The following is a 22,465-nucleotide window of genomic DNA, read 5'->3' as shown; positions in this document are numbered from 1 at the left end:
ATTCTCTCTTGCATTCAGCTGTCTTATTTAGGATGGAAGATAGTTGTGGCAGGCAAGGTGTTTTTTATATTTGCCATTCCAGTCAGCAGGCAGAGTACTCCTCTTATTGGTACTGGCACCACCAGAGCAAAAACAATGCATTGAATTGAGACAATGCTCCTGAAAGTATGTTGATATGCACACTGTTTTAGAGGCAAGGGAAAAATCTGTGTCAACTGTATAGTAAAGATTGGTGGCACAAGTTGTCAAGACGGCTTTATTATACAGTGTTTTAGTATTCATTAGAAATGTTGCACTGAAGCCCAGGTAATAGATTTCATCCCCAGTTCTTTTTCAGAACAAAAAAGTGTTTATGGTGCAGAACTGTTTCTTACCTGCCTCCTTGAGGGCCTTCCATACACAGCTAGAAAACAGGGAGATCATTAAACTTCTCTCTGCACCCCCCTTAAAGAATATAAAGTTTATTTCTAATGTGAGCCAAACATGGCTTTTCACAGCCACAGAAGGTTGTTATTGAAGTACACCCTGCTCAGGGGAGGGGATGCACAAATTCATCATTGCATGCATGTTTTGTAACAAACACTATGAATAATTAATGTCAGCCTTAAAGCTGCTACATAGTCCTTAGTGAATTCCACTATGACTTAGGTATTGCAGGAGTTCTGATTACAAGGCTTTCAGACAAAGGGTAGGCAATGTTAAATCCTAGTTGAACACTAGGGTCAAGTTACACAGCAGTGCACTCTTTAAAGGTAGGCTAAATAAAGAGAAATAAAACTAAAAATATTTCATTGCCATTAAACCTTTTCATATATATATATATATGGTTCAGTCCTCATGCTGCCACACACAATTCTACATTTGTTAAGTCCTTGTTATAATCTGACCCTGCTTGGCAGGGTTTTCAGTAGTCTCTCTTCCCTTCAGGGTGATGGGGAGTCCCAAGTTCCATGGTTCTAGCATAGGGCTACTCAGCCTAGGTCTCCTGGGTTTAGGACCTTCTTCCTCAAAAACCTGTGGCTAGAGTAGGTAAGGGAATACAGGCTTGCCCTCTCCCCTGGGTTCCCCCTCAGGGCCCTTGTTTTGCACAGTCAGAGCCAGGCCTTCTCAGTCCCTTACTGCTCCTTGGGATGCTTTCTACCTTCCCTCCTTTGTAGGCTTCACCAGCCTCTTTCCCTACTTCTCCCTCTTCGGATTTGTCTGGCAGCTCCTCACCAGCCTGCTGGGGGGATTCCCTCTGCAATCACTCTGCCTCTCTGGCAACCACCCCACCCTCCTGCCTTGCAGCCCTTTTATCCTTACATCAGCTGTTAGCCTTCCAATCAGCTCTGGCTGAGAAGGCAGATGCTTCATTAACCCTTTGGCTTCTGCACCAATGGGGAGCATATAGACCCCATGACACATCCTTTGCCCGTGTACCTCATCCCTGTTCTGAAAGGATAATCACAAGAGTCAGGAAGATCATAAATTATCTATGCCTATACAAACCTTGACTTCATGCCATTAGCAACAACATTAAATTAGATCCTTTTGAATGATGCTGATACATACCCATCAGGAACTCATTTTACACTAGCCACAATACCTTTTGGATACCATCACTGGTAAAAACCAACATAAACAGGTCTGACATGGTAATACAGGAGTGAAAAGTTCCATCATTTTTGATCTCCCACCACTGATGCTAATAGTTATTGCACTTATATTAACAACTTACAACTACAATATGTGTATAAGTGTCAGAGATTGTAGTTCCTTTACATTATTATTAACAGAACCTTTTCCTTTCACACCTCATTCAAGGCACTAGCAATGGTCTATGGGGTAGGGAACACTTTGAGCACTTAGAGTTAAATAAGAATTTGATATAATAAAGGTAAGCCCATTAAAATATATTTTAAAAGGGGTGGATTTGTGTGTTTGTGATGCCTGAGTAGTGCAAGAATGAAAGAGCGGCTTTTTCTATGCAGTAATTCAGCAGCATAAGGCTGCTGAGCTGCCATGGAAGTACACTTAACTTGTCATGAAGCTTTACAGTCTATTTGCAGTGAGCTACTGATTGCTCTGAAATTCTGTTTCTCCAGGTAATTTGCTAGAGACATTTAGCAACCATTTTTACGAGGTGAACCTTGAGTGCCACCTCAAAAATATGCATCTGCCCATTGCAGAGGGGATTGTCGCAGCCCATACTTGGCCACGCAGGGCAGCACGGCCCCATGCCTTGCCCCCTTACATGGCCGAGTGAAGGCTGCTCAGGTTGTGACAGGTTATGGGGGAAAGGGAGGCAGGAGGGGAACAGAGACTTGTTGGGTTTTGGAGGGCCTTCTCTTTTCTTAGCGGGCTCAGTTCTGCACCACTTAATTCAATAGCAAAGCTCTTATTGACTTTCAAGGTTCAAGGTCAGGTTTGCTGGGCCCTTAGGATGTGTGAGGGAATAAATTCTTACCATAAGTCCCCTCGACCTCTTCATTACTTAAGAAAGACAGTTACAAATGTTTTTAAATGGTGTGCTTTAAACTAGCCTTCCTTTTTCACTCCTTAACAAGCAGCAGACTGGGCTCTTTGCTGCCTCCAGAAAACTGGATTAAGAGCTGCATAAGGAGAGACTCCCAGGTGTATGTTGGCAAGGTTGTAAGCAGGTGTGTGGGAAGGTAATTTACCTAAACTTGACAGCACAACTGTCACTTCTCTACAGTACTGGTTTTGACTCCCAAGAGAAGAGCCTGCCTAACTAATCAAATCTCTAATGTAGCAACTCATTTTCTGCTAAATACTCCAAGTCAGCAGTGGGTAAGGGATTTGTTCCAAGTCCTGTTAAGCCATTGCATACACTGAAGGGATGGAGACCATGTCTGATGAGTAGAGCCTTGGAGAAGTGTTGGCATTCAAATGCTTCTTACGCTATGCCCTGTATCATAAATATAAAGGGAAGGGTAAACACCTTTAAAATCCCTCCTGGCCAGAGGAAAAACCCTTTCACCTGTAAAGGGTTAAGAAGCTAGGATAACCTCGCTGGCACCTGACCAAAATGACCAATGAGGAGACAAGATACTTTCAAAGCTGGGGGGGGAGAAACAAAGGCTCTCTCCGTCTGTGTGATGCTTTTGCCAGGAACAGAACAGGAATGGAGTCTTAGAACTTAGTAAGTAATCTAACTAGATATGCGTTAGATTCTGTTTTGTTTAAATGGCTGAGGAAATAAGCTGTGCTGAATGGAATGTATATTCCTGTTTTTGTGCCTTTTTGTAACTTAAGGTTTTGCCTAGAAGGATTCTCCATGTTTTGAATCTGATTACCTTGTAAGGTATTTACTGTCCTGATTTTACAGAGGTGATTCTTTTACCTTTTCTTTAAATAAAATTCTTCTTTTAAGAACTGGATAGATTTTTCATTGTTCTTAAGATCCAAGGGTTTGGGTCTGTGTTCACCTGTACCAATTGGTGAGGATTTTTATCAAGCCTTCCCCAGGAAAGGGGGTGTAGGGTTTGGGGAGGATTCTAGGGGGAAAAGACGTTTCCAAGTGGGCTCTTTCCCTGTTATATATCTGTTAGACGCTTGGTGGTGGCAACAAAAAAGTCCAAGGACAAAAGGTAAAATAGTCCGTACCTTGGGGAAGTTTCAACCTAAGCTGGAAAAAATAAGCTTAGGGGGGTTTTCATGCAGGTCCCCACATCTGTACCCTAGAGTTCAGAGCGGGGAAGGAACCTTGACACCCTGCATCATGCATCCATGTAAAATTATGTAAGTTGACTAAAGTTCTTCTTGCCACCTCCTCCCCCGCCCCCACCCAACCTTGCATGGTTCTGTCTTCCTGTACATTTGGTTTAGTTTTTCAACATATTACAATCTTAAGAAAAACAAAAAAACACACACAAAACCATAGATACCTCACTATTATCTGCACTAACTAGTCCTACATGCCCATAGCTACAAGAAACTGGTGTTCCACCAGAGCTGATCTCTGCTCACATTCTAGCTTGAAATACTGTTCTCAAGTGAAAATGATTGAGGCTCAAGTGTTCATTTAAGGTAACACACGATTAACGTGTGGAGTCTTATATAATAGATTTTCTGCCCAGTCACTTCATCTAATTTTAACTTCAGTGAAGACTTTTAATTTCAATCACAAATTAAAAAAAAAACAAAACCTGTGACTTAAAAGTCTGACAGATCCAAAAAGATAATGACAATTCATTTCAAGATGTCACCCCGAATGCTTTTTCATATGCTATAATATAAGTAGAGAAGACAGGAAATCTCTGACTTTGTGGAGTCACCTGTATAGTGAAGCTACATTATCCATTTTGGAAAAATACTTACAGGTGTCTTTTAAATTGTACAGCAACATTTATTATCATTAGCGTAGCACAGTCAGAATCTATTTCTTCCATAGGTGTGTGCCACCCTCTCCATGAAAATGCAGAGATGTTATAGAATCTCATGTGGAAAACTATGTTTTATTGATAGGAGAAATGCATTAAGTGGAGAAAATATGGTAGTCCTGCTTTTGTGAGCATACTAACCAGCTCTGCATATGATTTACAATGACAATTAAGTCAGTTTAACTTATTTTCAATTGGCTAGTAACATCAGGATCTCAGTGGTGGAGCAGAGCATTTTCCTTAGCTCAGGCAGTTCAGTGCCATAACAGTAAATTACTGCGTATTTGTCTTTCAAAAACAAGAGAGCCATAAAAATCTCTGCACATTGGACTGAATATTTTAATGATTGCCTTGTAACAAATTATATAAACCCTCAGTACTTCATTTTGGTGCTACATTCAATGGGAAGTTCCTAACTGGCTTACTGGAAAATTAACTCCAAACTCAAATTTAAGATGCACCAGAAAACAAATTTTCCAAGTTTCCTTCATTTTAAACATGGATCATTTTCAGATCAGACAGCTGATCTGAAACAGGAACAAAAATACTAGAGTAAGCAACATAACTGAAATACCATGTGTGGGAATCAGATAATTCCAAACTGTACACCTGTCCTCAGATAATACCAAATTCGGGAGCTTAGTGAAAAGTTCTTAACTAACTTTCTGATGGCTATATTGGAATAACACTGTTATGCGTTAGGTTACACATCTCTGAGGCTGCCCTTCATTTAAGAGAACCGTAAGAAGCCATTAAGCTCTTTTATGTAACCAGGTAGCTGAAACAATAGTGGCCTCCACCCCAAACACTGGCATATGTCACCGTCGAAGGCAAGGAGTATGTCTGCACTGCAGTGGGATGGTGTGATTCCCAGTGTGGGTATACCAGCACATGGTAGCTCTACTTGAGCTAGTGCCTAAAAATGGCAGTGTGGCCCTGGTGGTAGAGGTGGCAGCTTGGGCTAGCTGCCCGAGTACAGTGCCTCCCAACATCCTGGGTATACACTTGGAGAGGAGCCAGACTGCAACAACCACACTGATATTTTTAGCATGCTAGCTTAAGCAGAAATACTGCACATATGTCTACCTGTGTTGGGAATCACTCGTCCTAGCTGCAGTGTAGACATACCTGAACGCACATGCAAGGCACATGTGGGTGGAGGGGATACACTGGCTATTATTTTGTGAAGGTTTCTATGACTGTGGAAGAGGCAGAAAGACTAGAGGAGATGAGAAAGAAGGCAGCAAGGAAGCACCAGATACAACCCGAACAAGCTCTTTGAATGTGGCTGTGAGAGAAGTGAGGAGATAACATTTTGGGGACAAAATGCTGGCTGAAAGGAGTTTAGGAGCTATGAGCAAAGAAACTGTCTCCTGTTTGATTCCTCCTGAATTCAAGGAAATGGGACTTTGTACATTCACTGTAAATAAGCAGGAATGCATCAAAGACACCTGACTCCTCCACAGGCCCCCAACTTTGGCAACCGCTTGGATCAAAAAGGGGTAATAGATTTATATAAACACCTTAATCATAACCAAGATCCTTTGTACTAGAAAAAGGCAGCTGTATGAGCCATGAACAAAAATAGTGAAACAATGAATAAAAGCAGTGTTAAAGAGAAAGTCTTCTATTTAGTTTTAAAAGCATGTACTCCTTTGATAAAGCCATGAAGGCTGAAAAAGAACATCTAACATATGGAACTAGGATTTAAGGCTAGTGGGGCTGTTAGGGCGCACTTGTTTAGAGAATCTTCTTACCATTTCTTCAGTTTGAGAAAGAACACATTTCTCAGTCACTGAAGGCCAGATCCAAATCCCACTGAAATAGACTGCCATTGACCTCAGTGAGCTTAACACACAATGTGATTTAAATGAAAAAGTAACAAAGCCTAGAGCCCGGTAAAAACTCTTCTAGGTGGTTAGAACTGTTATCTTATATTTAGGCCCTGATCTTTCAATTGCATTTGCCCAGATGCCACTACCTTGTCTTCAGTCTCTATTTTTAATCTTATGCATTCTTTGTCATTTTTATTTTGACTGTCAGCAAAAGGAAGATACTGTGAAAACAGAAGTGCTACTACATTGTGTATAACAAAAGCTTGCCCGTACAAATCTTTACATGCTTCATTTTTACTAATGCACTTGTAACAAATCATCTGACATTTTGTCCTAAGTAAAATGATATTTGAAATCCTGGAAGAAAAAAAAATCCCCTGACAAACAACCTCTTTCTTTACAAATTTCTCCAAGCTTGTGACTTAAGCCAAGGGCAAGGGAGAGATTAATTTAACCCTTAAGCTATCTACCAGGAAGAAAAGAGATTTTAAATGTGCTATTTTGGGTCTGGGTTCAGAAAAGTCTTACTGACTGGTTCCCCCACACACACTATCATAATTTGCATCGGGAAATATATAAATATTTGCAGCTCTCAGGCTTGTTTTTCCATTAGAATCCTAGCAAGTAAATGGTAGTGAATTTTCAAGCTTCGTGTGTCAGGATTTTAAGTGCACAGGAATGGCATAATTCAGGTGTGGTCACTCTGCCTGGCCACAGGTAAGGATCAAAGCTGTTCAGGCACTTTATTTGTTGTAGTATTCTAATAGAGAGATTTATTAGTCACAGAATTGTTATTTTATTGTTGGTTTTAATACTAGGATAGAATATTAGAACCACTGAAGTCGTTGGAAAGACTCCCTTTGACTTCAGTGGACTCTTGATTGGGACCTTAATGACACTAATATAAACTCTCTTGCTAAGATTAACACAATTCTACTTTTCCAGGATGACTGACAAATTTAAGCAGCCAGCTTGTTATACCCAATCTGAAGTTATTTTATTTTAGAAAGAGTTTTTGTTAAAAAAAAGCTTGTGCTTATTCTGTAATATCACTTACACAATGTATACATTACAATGAACATCGGACTTCAGCAGACTGATCGCAAAACGTTTATATTGTATTTAATCTGTACTCATGGATGGGAGATCTTGATTACCTTAAAACAACAACAAGAAGCCTTAGTCCTCTAGTTTGTGCCAATATTGCTGATTATTTCCCACCTTTGGTTCATCTGTTGCCTATGTGGATGTTCAAATAAGCACAGGCTTTTCCAAACTTGTAGCATTTCAAATAAATTGAGATTTTTTTCAAAGTTCATTTGAGAGGGACCTTGGAACAAGCAGTTCTCCATGGCATTTCAACTTACCTTCTCATAGCATCCATATGCCTCATCTTTGTCTGTAGCATCCTTCTGGTTTGTCCTTAAAATGTGGAGCTCCTTCCAGCTTATCTGCCATCTGTTCGAGGATTACAATATTATTATAATTGCTACATCCAGGCAAGTAACATCTCAGACCTGTCTTTCCCCAAGTGTTAAGCCACCACTAGGTTACTGTTTGTTGTAGCAAACAATTGGACAATACAAAGCAAAATGAATTCTCAAGAAAATGACAAAGGAGCTTTCACAAGTTATAGGCAAAGAAATTCATTCTAGCCAAACCTCTGTCTCTGAAACTCACAAAAATAGTGGACATTTCATGTGACAATATGTATCTTGGTCTCAGCTACACAAAAGCCAGAACAGACCTCAGGCAGTTTTTCGATACTTCTAAACCATGCTCTATATGAAGTAAACAGGAGGGGATCTGAATAAGGGAGAGTGTTCAGCAAAGTTCTTATACATCAAAAAAGGCCTAATCACTTTGGGGTTTGGCTGATGTTTCAAGTTGATTTTAGCCAAAGAGGCACCTCCATTCCTTATTGCATTCAGAGAACTGAACAAATAGCAATTAAAAAGAAAATAATTTGAGAGAGAGAGAGTTGTCTGATGAACTGAGTATGGGACCAGCAGCTAAACATTTTAGTTTTCATCTTGGATTTGCATTAGGGCTTCAGACAAGTCAGTTAACTATCTTTGCTCTCTGTTTCCTTACCTGTAAAATGGGGACAATACATGCGTCAAAGGTTAGGGGAAGGGAAATTGTTGGGAAGTATAACTCACCTCGCTTCTGCTGAAAGAGCTCACCCTCCTCTTTCCATTTACTTTAACCCCTGCCTGCCTCACAGTATGGCTGTGTGATTAGTTAGTGTTTTGTACAGCACTTTGGATATGGAAGTCACTGCCTACGATAATTGTTCTCTCTCATTAGAAAATTATCATAGCACTGTTAGTTTCCAAAAAAGTAAATTGCCACTATTGTGATAAAGCAGCAGAGTGATGGGATAAATGCTTCCATTTTAAATCTCTCTCTAGACAGCCTAATGTCCTACAGACCAATGCCAGATGTGTAATTTCAAAAGAGCATGCCTTTACATGCCTCTTCCAACCCAGCAAAGTTAGGGAGACAAGAATGAGAAACCTGGCACTAACAACAGCACCTTCAAATCTAAATGCAAAAGCAAATTGGACTTTGTATTCCCACAAAAACCCCTTTATACACACCACTACCACACATCAAAACTGCCTGAGGTCTGTCTACTGTATTCAAGTTTTATTTGAATAGGCCATGTTACTTGTTTAATACTTAACCAGGCACTCTGATACTAATGGGAGGAGGGTACATCAGTGAATTAGATTAGAGACAGATCAGCTCCAGACAGACTCTGCTCACTGCAGCACAGCTGAAAAGAAAAACATTCTTTAAGATTGTTATGGGAGGCCTTGAACAAAAAAAGGGCTACAGAATTGGCTTCAGAAACAGGTACTGTATAGTTTGTTGTTTTTTCTATTGCAGTAATTTGGGTCAGGAGTTCCTGCATTCCAGGCCTGAACTTCACCCATTGGATAGGGGCTTCTAGCTATGAGCTCACAGACGTATTGGTATATTTTAATATTCTGCTTTGTATATTCTTCTTCTTTGTAGCTATTATGTCTTAGTTTTAGGAAATGCCACAGTAACTCATACTGCCATACAGTTACTTGACATACTTAACTCAGTGGAAATACATGATTCACTTGTACACACTGGCAATACAATTTTAGTGTTCCTTAATGTACTGCATGGCAGAATCTCAGTCTGATCGTGCTATCATAAACACTAACTTAAGTGTAAGCGTTAATAGAAAGATGAGCTCAAAAGCCTTGGAAAACAATATCTTATTTTTGTCTGATCACTAAAAAAGTGTCTTTAAAAATTCATCTCATACTGCCAAGATGAAAAGAACATGCCTTCAGTGATATTTAATTGCTGCTCCCGTGGATAATTATTTGTTCAAAGTAAGCCAAATTTAGTTCATAATCTTTTGCTGCCATCTGTTGGTAAATAGAGGGTAATGGCAGGGTCTTTGTTTTGTGTGCTAGGCTTGAGGGGAACACAAAGGTGATTTCAATATCCCATACCTCACTTGCAAGGGATTGAATAAACTAACAATCATGATTCCTGAGCTCCGTGCCAGCCCTAGATGTACAGGTCCTAGAACCAAAGCTTAAAACAGATTGGACTACACAGTTGCAGACCTTGCCTATAAGAAAAAAAAAATTCTAAGATGCCTCTAAAGAGAAGTCAGTTGCTAACAGAGGGAGTGATGCAAGTGAATCTAAAGTAGCTCGTACTGAACAGAAAGCCAGTTTCATTATGTAAGTCACCCTAGTGCCAATTATTTCCTAGTTCTTCCAGCACATGAAATAACTAGCAATGGGGTAAAACACATTAGGGGCATGAACTGGGAACAAGTTCTGTGCATACGTCAGGCTGGAAATAAGCTGATGGCTTTGTTTCAGTTTGTTCTTTTGATTTCGGATTTCTTGAAGTTGACAGTGCTCCCATTAGTCATTCAGGAATCATGAAATCTGGAGACAAACCCAGAGCAGCAACAAAGAGCTTGCTGAAACAGCTAATGCTTCTCAGCTGGAAAACTGACTTTCCCCTTACTCCCATTTTTCATTCTACTAAATATTAAGACACTTCCTTCTCTATCAAAGGGAGTGACAACATTCAAACAAACCTTGATCAATAGGTCTTTCAACCCTCGTATAGATTGCACCGATCACAACAAAAATGCCTTCCATTTTTCTCGTATCCTGGCCTTCCTTCTCCATGTCTTTTCATAATAAAATCTAACCCTCTTTGGAGGTCAGCTGAGTGGTCATTTCAGTTCCCATGGGTACCACTCAGCGACAGCTGGAGTCCATCGATTGTCAGTGAGCCTCGCTCCCTGACATATGCCCAGCCCATCACATTTTACTATGCCTGCTCTCAACACCGACGTCCTTCACTCCACTCTGCTGTCTGGTCACTTCACTGGGGACTCAGTCAAGGATTGAAATTCCCAGAATTCTTCTGTCCATCGCCCTCTCCATGACAGACAATTGCTGCTCTTCTGTCTTTATCAGCGCTCATGTTGTGCTGCCGTACAACATTGACGGCAGTACTGTTGAGATGAAGAGGTTGGCACATATTGCCTTGTTGATTTTTCCTTGGAGGACATCCTCGATAGAACTGAATGCACACCAAGCTGCTTTCTTTCTTTGTGAGAGTTCACCTTCCTGATTGTGATGCATGTTAATTTCTTGGCCCAAATAGACATATTGCTCAACTTCTTCTGTTTGTTCTCCCTTGATTGTTATTTGGGCCTTTGGCAAGGTATCAGACTGCATACATTTCATTTTGGAGTGGTAAATTTTCAGTCCGACGTGGCCGCTTTTTGTGTTGAGTTCTTGCAGCATTTTCTGTAGTTTGACAGTATTTTCGGTGATCAACATCAATATCCTAAAATTGTGAGGAACCAAAGTAATTCCTTCACTGAACAAGGCTGGCATCAGAGGCTCACACTGCAGCTGCTGCAGGACCCACTAGAGCTTTTCCAGTTCACACTGCTACCTGGATTACCATGGGGATTGCTGTATGTGCAAAGGGGATGTGCTGTGTTGGGAGCAGGTTTGCTGACTGGCTCCCAGGGGTAAGGAAGGCTGACTTATTTTAATGAGGTCACTGGTTCACTTAGAGGGAGATGAAAGCTTCCGAATGATCCAGAACAATTAGCGAAGGTGAGTTTGGATGAAGGAATACAATGGCAGGGAAGGGGCAGGGAAAGCATTGGTTCTCCCCCTCCCCCAGTCCAGTTCTTTGATGGCTATGTTAAGGGTCAGTGGAGAGAGGGATGTGAGTGGGGAAAGGGGCTTATTTTACCAAGGCAGGTCAATTAGACTAAGCTACCAAGACAAGAAAACTGAAAATACACTGTTAATACGGAGATCAAGCCTTTGCATGGGTAACAATCCCCCTTTGTCCCCTAGAAAACAATCTACTAGACTTAAGGGGGGGGGGGGAGGAGTTAAACTGCATATTTTGGTTTAGTTTTTATTAAATTCAAGAGGACAAATTCCTCTGAGATAACAAGAAAACAGGAACAGGAGCTCCAGGTGGAAATCACAGATGAGATTTGTATTGAGGTTCATAAATACATAGCTGGTCCAAGTTGGCATGAATTTCAATACAAAATAGTCAGTCAGTTGTTTCCCATACTCCAACCACACAAAACAGGAGAAGTGGCTAAAAAAGGAATACATTTATGTCTGCTTTGTTTGTATCAAAATTTAATCTTTTATGGACCCAATTTCACCCAATATTAGAAAATAATTTCACCAGACAAATATATCTTCACCCTCCTTTTTAATTTAGTCCCAAGTCAGCAGCTAAGAAAAAATTTCTAAGAAACCAAAGCAATTCCCTCTCATGGAAGCTCAGGCTTGTGATAAATTTACTATCACATGGGGCTAAAGGAATTAGTGCCAGGTTCTGCAACCATTGCTCATCTTGAAAGTAACTTTCTGCTTAAATAACCCCACTGGTAGTAGAGTGTATGGGGGGAGAGGAAGAGTATTGGCAAATTAAGGTCTCAATTCAAAAACATGTAAGCACATGACTATCCAATTAACTACATTTGCCACATGCTTAAATGTAGGTACCTATGTTTCCAGGAATAGGACTTAAAGTACTACCCAAGGTGAGCAATAGTAATCCAATCTGGCTCTTAGTTTCATAGGTAAATATTTTTATTAAGAGCCTCACAAAGTGGAGAGGATAATCAACCAATTTGTGACAACAGCCTGCATCACCCTGGAATGTGCACACCGGACTCTCATCAACATTAAGGGAGACCGGTGTACATATCCAAGGGAGAAGTTTAGTAACAGAAGATATGCATCTACAAAGACTTTTGTTAATAATCTGCACTACAAATTGAATTGATAATGAGCCAACTGCCTATTTAGATACTTGCAGCAGATGAAGTGAGCTGTAGCTCACAAAAGCTTATGCTCAAATAAATTTGTTAGTCTCTAAGGTGCCACAAGTCCTCCTTTTCTTTTTGTGGATACAGACTAACACAGCTGCTACTCTGAAACCTTTAACTTATATTACAGCACTCAAACCCTTGCCCAACAAAACAATAACTGGTAGCATGTACAGTCTGATCAGCCAAGAAGAATTCTAACCTATAGGGTGTTTGGATGTCGATGCTGCTTATACTGAGATTTTATGAACATAATAAAAACTTTAATTAATTCTTTACAAACAATAACCTTCATAATGTTCCATTATGGTAGGACGCTATCTTATTTTGAGGATGGCAAGAAAAAAGCAGCAAGGTGCTTAGCACCAGAGAGTATGACATTATAACTCAATTTCTTCCAACCCAACAGAGTATTGTACCACCCCACGCTGACTAACCAAATGGGACCAGCAACCCTCTTTCAGCATTCGTTGAAGAACAAGACTGCATGTATAGTATGAGGCTATGATTCGCATATGTGCTCTTCAAGTTTAGAACGAAAGAAGTCCACCTATCTGCTAGGATGCATTGCTTTGAAGAGAGAATCTTTAAAAAACACCCAACAACTGTTTACTCATATGGAGGTTTGTTTTGTTTTTTTGTTTTGGTTCTCCTTGATGGAGAGGGACGGCAAGTACCTATTTTCCACAACAGAAAATAAAAAAAAAGGCTGCTGTTATCCCCGCTCTGGACACCAGATGGTATTACAAAGTATGAAACAAATGCCAAGGCATCCCCACCTCTTTCTTTGAATCCAGGCTTAACGCCAGCAGAATAGAATTGAAAGCCAACCAGATAATTGCATTTTCAAAGACGAAGAAGGCAGCATATTCAGGATAAGGGTACATACAGCTGCCATAGATCAAACAAGATAGGTAGGGTGACCATATCTGACAAAAAAAAAAAAGTGAGCATTTGTCCTGTTGCTCGGATCAAGTTTGCAAGAGCAAACGGGACAAATACTCATTTTTGAAAAAAAAAAAAAAAAAAGTCAGGACGGCCAGGACAGGGCTTAAAAAGGGGACTGTCCCAGCCAAAAACAGTATGTATGGTCACCCTAAAGATAGACAACTTTGTAGTATTAAAATCAGAGATGGATTCACGCAGAACCTCGAATGCAGGACGCACATTTCAGGGAAGTTGAGACCTGAATGTTTCAGTCTGGATGCATGAATAAGGTGACACCTATGCCTGGACATATGTATTATATGTAGAGTAAGTTACTGTGCACTTTCTAGAACAGTGGTGGGCAACCTGCAGCCCACCAGGGTAATCCACTGGAGCGCCACAAGATAGTTTGTTTACATTGACTATCTGTAGGCATGGCCGTCCGAGGCTCCCAGTGGCCACGGTTTGCCGTTCCCGGGCAATGGGAGCTGTGGGAAGTGGCACGGGCCGCAGGGACGTGCTGGCTGCTGCTTCCCGCAGCTCCCATTGGCCGGGAACGGTGAACCGTGGTCACTGGGAGCTGCGGACAGTCAATGTAAACAAACTGTTTTGCGGCCCGACAGCGGATTACCCTGACGGGCCACATGCAGCCTGCGGGCCGCTGGTTGCCCACCAGTGCTCCAGACTGTCTTCATACATTTCTGGGCCAGACTAAGGTGCTTACAAAAAGATCCTAAATAATTCCTTATAGTTTAGGTTTGGAAAAACAGTGAGAGAATGGGAGTACTTGTGGTACCTTAGAAACTAACACCTGCTTACTCAGTAGGTGTGCTCCCTGAGTCTATTCAGTCTTTATCATGCTCACTTTACTTTCAAATGAAAAATGTTAAAACTGCAGAGAACACAGCTGAGAGAAGGAGTTGGATTGCATCCCTACTCATGCACCAGCATCAATGGTTGAAACTATGTAAACTGTTAATCCCAGATGACACAAGGCAGAAGAATGGGGAACAATGAGCTAAGACACTATCATCTCTATAACAGGTTTGCTAAGCATTTATCCCAGTCTTCCAGTATTATGAACACGGTAGAGGGGCTGCTAGGTAACAGAAGCAAAATGTTTATTGAGAAGTAAATATAAAGTGAATAATGAGTCTGTGTTGAAAGTAGACAAATCACACCATGCTACACAGGGAAATGAGGCAAGAAATCTCAACCTTCATCTCAAAAACAGAAGCCTTTATAAAGGAGAACTTCCTTTGGTATAGCAAGTCCCTTCCTGGTTCTCTGAGTAAACCATAGAATTATAGAAGATTAGGGTTGGAAGACACCTCAGGAGGTTATCTAGTCCAACCCCCTGCTCAAAGCAGGACCAACCCCAACTAAATCATCCCAACCAGGGCTTTGTCAAGCTGGGCCTTAAAAACCTCTAAGGATGGAGATTCTGTTGGATCATATTAAAGAAGTTCTGTATCAAAATCACAAATGAGTTTGATTCCCCATAGTTTAAATTCAAGGGTATTACTAATTAATTGGCTTTTGGTCTCTTGCTTTACTTTCTCTCTCCCTCTCTGTGAAACTTGCAAGCTGCCAATTGTGTTAGTACATCCTAAAACAGAGTCTGTTCTCAAAGCAATTCTTTGTAACAACTACTCAGAGAGAGAGACTCAAAGCGATACTATGTAACAACAGAAACAACACACAGAGACTCCCAGCCCTTTTGTTGTATTTATCTCGCTTTGTTAACAATTGTGATTAAAATAGAGATAGAGGATGTATGCAGTGATAAGCTGCCAAAATATTAACAACCAGTTCCCTCCTCACCCCATGAGGGGGTCGTGGCCCACCCCCCCCCCCGGGACTCCTGCCCCATCCAACCCCCCGCGTTCCTTGATGCCCCCCCGGGACCCCTGCCCCATCCACCCCCCTCCCCTGACTACCCCCAGAACCGGGCAGGAGGGTCTCGTGGGCCGCTGTACTGGCCACCCCACCCCGCCTCTAAGACCCAGAGGGACCTGCCAGTGGGTGAGGTGGGGAGTCCCAGCCTTCCCGGTGGGGAAGGCATCCTTATCTGGGGCGGCTCCAGGGAAGCATCCGGCAGGTCCCTCTGGCTCCTAGGGGCGGGGTAGTGTAGCTAGGGGGGAGCAGACGGAGCGGCCGCTCCCCTCACCGATCACATCAAAAGTGGTGCCTTAGGCACAGACTCCGTGGGAGCTCCAGGGCTGGAGCCCCCACAGGGAGAATTTGGTGGGTGCAGAGCACCCACCGGCAGCTGTCTGCCCCGTGCCCGGCCCCAGCTCGCCTCTGCCTCCTCCCCGAATGCACCGCCCTGCTCTGCTTCTCCGCCCTTCCCCACTCCCAGCTTCCTGTGAATCAGCTGTTTGTGCAGAAAGCCGGGGGCGGGGGGCTGAGAAGCGGTGGCTTTGCACTCAGGCCCAGGGAGGCGGAGGCAGAGCAGAAGTGAGCTGGGACGGGGCGGGGGAGGGGGGCACAAGGAGGGCCGCTCATACCGCAGCAAGTAACCTGGGGGGGATGCGCAGGGGAACCACTACCCGCCCCAGCTCACCTCCGATTCTTTGGGCCTGGGCACAAAGCCGCCGCTTACTTCTCAGCCCTCCCAGGCTTCCCGTGCGAACAGCTGATTCACGGGAAACCGGGGAGGGGTGGGGGGGGGCACGGAGAAGCAGAGCAGGGCAGTGCATTCAGGGGAGGAGGCGGAGGCAGAGCGGAGGTGAGCTGGGGCCGGGCGGGGAGCTGCAGGTGGATGCTCTGCACCCACCAAATTTTCCCCGTTGTTGCTCCAGCCCCGGAGCACCCACGGAGTTGGCACCTAAGGCGCCACTTTTGGCCCATTGTTTAAATTTAAAAGCCAACTGGTTCTAAAAGGGCTTCTAAATTTAACAACTGGTTCCAGCGAACCGGTGCGAACCGGCTCCAGCTCACCACTGGATGTATGTGGATGGATGCTTGGTGTGGATAATAAATGAATGATCAGGGAGGTGACAGCCTAAGAATCCATGTTGATCGGCCGAAGAAGGCATCAAGTGGAAACAACCAGAGGACCCCCGAAGGGCAGACTGGAATCCACCCAACAGCCTCAAGGATGGGAGAACCGAAGAGCAAGATAACATCTGGCAGCACGAAGCCATCAGGAATGTGCCATCTGCTGATTGATTCAGCAACAGCATGATGAAGCAATTCCCATGGACTGGCATAGGAAGAAATTCCTATAAAAATGGACTCTAGAAACGGAGTTACTTTGGGGTCTGATTCTGCAAACCAACTTCCAGGAGCATCAGATGTGCATCTGACAAGGGCCTGCTCCCGCCTCGTCTCCAGGCCACCTGGCCAGTGGCTTGGTACGAGCAACTTTAAGGCTGGTAAGTATGATAACAACCTTGCAGAACCAGTGTGCGTGTGTATGAATGAATGTGTGAATAAATATGAAATTGAATGGAATGTTTATAGCTATAACTAACTGCTTTTAAGTGAGCTGTAGCTCACGAAAGCTTATGCTCAAATAAATTTGTTAGTCTCTAAGGTGCCACAAGTCCTCCTTTTCTTTTTGCGAATACAGACTAACACGGCTGCTACTCTGAAACCTATGATTCTTTCTGCATTCACAATAAATGTGGTATTTTGCCTTATCCCTTTTAATAAGATCCTGCTGGTTTTTATTTTATTGGTATAACATTTTAGTGGAGAATTGCAGAAGGGGGAATATTGGTAAAAAAAACTCAGTTATTGTAAATATTGGGGTGCACACTACCAAGTAAACTTGGCATAATATGATCTGGTTAACCAAACCCGCTGGCCTCCGGATAGGTATCAGGAAAATAAGAAACTTATAATACAATTCTAAGCTACGATTACAGAATCCAAGTCCTATTGTTCACTGAAGTATCAGGGGCAACAAGAAGGCCTAAGGGCCAGGCAGTGCTGCTCGCTGCAACAAGGAATAGCAGGATCAGAGAATCTACTCACTGAGTAATACCAGGAGTGACAAAGAGATTCAAAGACCTGCGTTAAGATGTTTAAAAGAAAACAGGGTAAGCCGGTACCAGAGGGAGGAATGGAGTCAGAAGGAACTCCAACCTCACCTTTTGTTAAAGAAATTACACCTTTTAAACAAATCCTTCAAAAATCTGAGCATAGTCCTTGGACTAAACAAGCCCTAGCTGATGTCTGCACTATTTCAGACCTAGAGGATAGATTGGCTCAGTATATCCTCATATACAAACCTTCTAGTGCTGCCAAAAGAGGTGCAGCAGGAATTTGGTTGTTGTGGGAGGCATGTAAGGATTCTTACCTCCGCTTGTCTTCATGTAAAGAGGAAAAGGCATCTTTACAGGAAAAGCTAAACCAAATGGAAAAGGGAGCAGACAATTGGAAGGTGCTGGCTACAAATACCCAGAGTCAGCTGGAAATAGTGAAAGAGGCATTCCAGGAATGCAGAGAGAGAGAAGGATTCCTGGCAGACCAAGCTAAAGCCTCTGAGAAAATTGGAAGAGAATCATGTGCTCCAAGGTATGGTAAAGAAATTAACCTTGAAGCAGGGCAGAGCACCTGCAAATCATAGTCGTTGTGAGTCACTAATTAAGAGTCTGGGACAAAAAGTGAGCTTTGCCACTAAACAGGTAGCAGCCATTACAGCTGGTGAAAGGGGAGAAGGTCCTATGTATAGCACCCCCAGGCATAAATACGAAGAGAAAAGAGAGTGAAAAGTTAACTCTGCAGAGGCTGGGGGGAATTAAGCAGTTAAACTTTGTGAAAATGTTAAAAAGAAAAAGTGTTAGAGGAAAAGAATTCTTGGTTTCTTTGCAGCCATTCTGAAGGAAAAATGGGCCCTTTTCCAAAGGAATGTCTGTAAATTAGCCAGGCAAAAATAAACGATCTGATTCAAATCATTTGACTGGACAATTTAGTCAAATTTGCTAAAAGAACATAAGAGGGTTCTATTGGAACTTAACTGCCTCAAATGTATAAAGGGAATGTACGATGTAAAAACAGAGCAGTGTGGAAGGGATGTTAAGGAAAAGAAAATGTCTATGTATCTATCTCTGTGTGTAAATATGTAAAGTTCTAAGGACCAAGTGGTTTTGTTTTTGTTTTAAATAATGCCACTAAAAATCCATTTGACTCTTTAATTCAAAGTTGCAAAACTGACAGACCTTTTTGCTAGATACAGGTAATTAGTGTTGTTTGGCTTTGGGATTTGGCATTTAACCCTTAAGAGGTAACTCAATGCTTTACAAAATTTAAAATGTTAAGTTGTGGCTGAGCAGGGCAGTCAAAACCAGGAGAATAGGAAAAGATTCTGGATTCTTTTTTGTGTTTGTTTGGGGTTTTTTGGTAACAAAATAGAAGATGAGAGCTGTAGTAAAAAAAAAAATAAGAAATTAAAAAAAGACAGTGCCCCTCTGAAGCAAAAGCAGGGGTGAGGTGCACAAAACAAAAAAAAGCAATGTTAGAAACACTGAGCCTTAAAATGGCTCTGTGTAATCAGACTGCCACTTGGATAAAGGTACATGAAAACTCTGTAAGCACAAAAGAAATAGTTACACCTTACATAAAAATTTATATGGATAATGTTATAGAAGTTAAACTATGGAAGGAATGTGCATTTGCCCCAGAACATGTGCCATGTATATTGTAGAAGGAGTAAAAGAAATGCAAATATACCATGCTACTTAATTAAAATCCTATTAGGGCTCCAAAGCCATTTTTCAGATCACTGTGTGTTTTGGGAGCAGGAGTTAAAAGTGAAAAGTAATCAAAACTCTGGTAAAAGTTGATTGTGTCCTGTTTAAGACAGAGTCTCAAGCTGCTGATGGCTTTAAATCCAAAAACAAGCCAGAAAGCATCTGTGAAAATGCAAATTACCTCACTGATAAAGAAAGCAGCACAAAGGAGCTGCAGATAAAGGACATACCTGGTCAGCAAACAAACTGTCTAAATAAAAGACATGGTATAACAAGATAACTTTAATAAATTTAATGATAATAAGCACCCCTGTAACAATTTATAGTGTATATGATTTTTTGAAAAATCCTTTAAGGTCATATGGTAATGATGCTTCTCAACTATTACCTGTAAATAAACTTAAAAGCTTAACACAGCAGGAAAAACATTATAAACTTATAAGAAGGGAAACTGAGGTACCCCACCTCATGGATTTAATGACTAAAGAGTGGGATAATTTCCCCATAACCCTTAAAAGATAGAAGCCATTGAAACCTGGCCTGCCTATAGAACACATGCAGGAAAATATGGGGGTAATTCCTCTATTTTGCCTGCAATCAGCAAGGGTATTTGTAAAAGAAATATTTTAAATGATAAATCTGCCATCCCAAAAGTGGTAGAAACATGTTCTTTTTGTCTTTCAGAAAATCAGGAAAAGCTGATGCCAGCTGAAGAGCAACCCAACACCATGAATCTACTGTCACAATAGAAATTGTGTTTTGTATTCTATGTTTTGTCTTGTGTTTTGTCTTGTTCCTAGCGCTGTTGTGTGTTTAAAAAAAATACTGCAGACCTGCAGGTAATTAAGAATAAATTAAGCTCTCTGTCCCAGCTACAGGACAGCCTAATAAAAAACAAAGAAAAAAGATCACTGTTTGATACTTATCAGTACAAATGGATTCAGTAAGTTTCAAGCATTGTAAAACCAGACCTGTTAATTGGGGAAATTGTTGTCAAAATTGCATGCCAACAGTCTCTGGAGGCAAAGGTATTGAAGGTTAGCCCACTCCCCATATTACCCATGGGATCCTTCTGGCTACCCTGGACCTCGAGCCAGTGGGCTGGGGCGGGAGGGAGGAAGCTATTGGACACTAGAGGTTGTACCGAATGGACTCCTCAAAAGTGGATGTGCCTCACCTTGCCTGTTGCCCCAGAACCTTGTAGTAAAGATACATCACTAGGATCATGTATGTGGGATGAATTGGAATCACAAACTCAAATTGCCTCACAGTACCTTCTCTTGAATAGGCTACATAGAAAGTGACACTGATGATTATAAATCTTAGTGTCAAAAGGGAGATACTGTTGGATCATATTAAAGAAGTTCCGTATTAAAATCACAAATGAGTTTCATTCCCCACAGTTTAAATTCCCGGGTATTACTAATTAAGAGGTCTCTTGGTTTTTGGTCTCTTGTTTTTACTGTTTCTCTCCTGCTCTGTGTGAAACTTGCAAGCTGCTAGTTGTGTTAGTACATCCTAAGACAGAGTCTGTTCTCAAAGCAATTCTTTGTAACAACAGAAACAGCACATAGAGACTCCCCGCCCTTTTGTTGTATTTATCTTGCTTTGTTAACAATTGTGATTAAAATAGAGAGAGAGGATGTATGTGGATGGATGCTTGGTGTGGATAATAAATGAATGATCAGGGAGGTGCCAGCCTAAGAATCCAGTGTCGATTGGCCGAAGAAGGCGTCAAGTGGAAACAACCAGAGAACCCCCGGAGGGCAGACTGGAATCCACCCAACAGCCTCAAGAATGGGCGCACCAAAGAACAAAATAACATCTGGCAGCTCGGAGCCGTCAGGAATGTGCCATCTGCTGATTGATTCAGCAACAGCATGATGAAGCAATTCCCATAGACTGGCATAGGAAGAAATTCCTATAAAAATGGACTCTAGAAACGGATAGGTTAGTCTAGAAACTCTGGTTACAGTGTGTATGGTAACACCCATTGTTTCATGTTCTCTATGTATATAAATCTCCCCACTGTATTTTCCACTGAATGCATCCGATGAAGTGAGCTGTAGCTCATGAAAGCTTATGCTCAAATAAATTTGATAATCTCTAAGGTGCCACAAGTACTCCTTTTCTTTTTTCTCAAAACTGAATTACTTTGGGGTCTGATTCTGCAAACCAACTTCCAGGAGCATCAGATGTGCATCTGACAAGGCCCTGCTCCATCCTCGTGTCCAGGCCACCTGGCCAGTGGCTTGGTACGAGCAACTATAAGGCTGGTAACTGTGATAACAACCTTGCAGAACGTGTGTGTGTGTGTGTGTGTGTGTGTGTGTGTGTGTGTGTGTATGAATGTGTGAAAAAATATGAAATTGAATGGAATTTTATAACTATAACTAACTGCTTATTAGGATTCTTTCTGTATTCACAAAAAATGTGGCATTTTGCCTTATCTCCTTTAATAAGATCCTGCTGGTTTTTATTTTATTGGTATAACAATTCCACCACCTCCCTAGGGAACCCATTCCAGTGCTTCACCACCCTCCTAGTGAAATAGTTTTTCCTAATATCCAACTTAGACCTCCCCCACTGCAACTTGAGACCATTGCTTCTTGTTCTGTCATCTGCCACCACTGAGAACAGCCTAGCTCCATCCTCTTTGGAACCGCCCCCCTTCAAATAGTTAAAGGCTGCTATCAAATCCCACCTCACTCATCTCTTCTGCAGACTAAATAAGCCCAATTCCCTCAGCCTTTCCTCATACGTCATGTGCCGCAGTCCCCTAATCATTTTCGTTGCCCTCCGCTGGACTCTCTCCAATTTGTCCACATCCTTTCTGTAGCTGGGGGGGGGAGGGGGGAAGGGGGCCAGAACTGGATGCAATACTCCAGATGTGGCCTCACTGGTGTCGAATAGAGGGGAATAATCGCGTCCCTTGATCTGCTGGCAATGCTCTTACTAATGCAGCCCAATATGCAATTAGCCTTCTTGGCAACAAGGGCACACTGTTGACTCATATCCAGCTTCTCATCCACTGTAATCCCTAGGTCCTTTTCTGCAGAACTGCCGTTTAGCCAGTCTGTCCCCAGCCTGTAGCAGTGCATGGGATTCTTCCGTCCTAAGAGCAGGACTCTGCACTTGTCCTTTTTTGTAACCTCATCAGATTTCTTTTGGCCCAATCCTCCGATTTGTCACCAGAGGGCACACAGAAAAAGCCAGTAGACCACT

General features: G+C 42.1%; 2 long non-coding RNA genes across 2 annotated transcripts in view; one reads left to right on the top strand and one right to left on the bottom strand.

The window, feature by feature from the left end:
• Positions 1–22,465, bottom strand: part of LOC141993559 (uncharacterized) — a 293,332-nt gene that overhangs the window by 43,024 nt on the left and 227,843 nt on the right. The window contains exon 3 of the long non-coding RNA XR_012640886.1: positions 7,585–7,675. This is a non-coding gene — a long non-coding RNA (uncharacterized LOC141993559). The remainder of the gene's footprint in view (positions 1–7,584; positions 7,676–22,465) is intronic.
• LOC141993558 (uncharacterized) lies at positions 8,946–21,350 on the top strand. The gene is made up of 3 exons (XR_012640885.1): positions 8,946–9,079; positions 13,021–13,234; positions 19,925–21,350. It is a non-coding gene; the product is annotated as an uncharacterized LOC141993558 (long non-coding RNA).

Source organism: Natator depressus, chromosome 9, assembly GCF_965152275.1.
Source record: "Natator depressus isolate rNatDep1 chromosome 9, rNatDep2.hap1, whole genome shotgun sequence".
NCBI lineage: Eukaryota > Metazoa > Chordata > Testudines > Cheloniidae > Natator > Natator depressus.
This window is presented reverse-complemented; position numbering and strand designations above follow the sequence as displayed.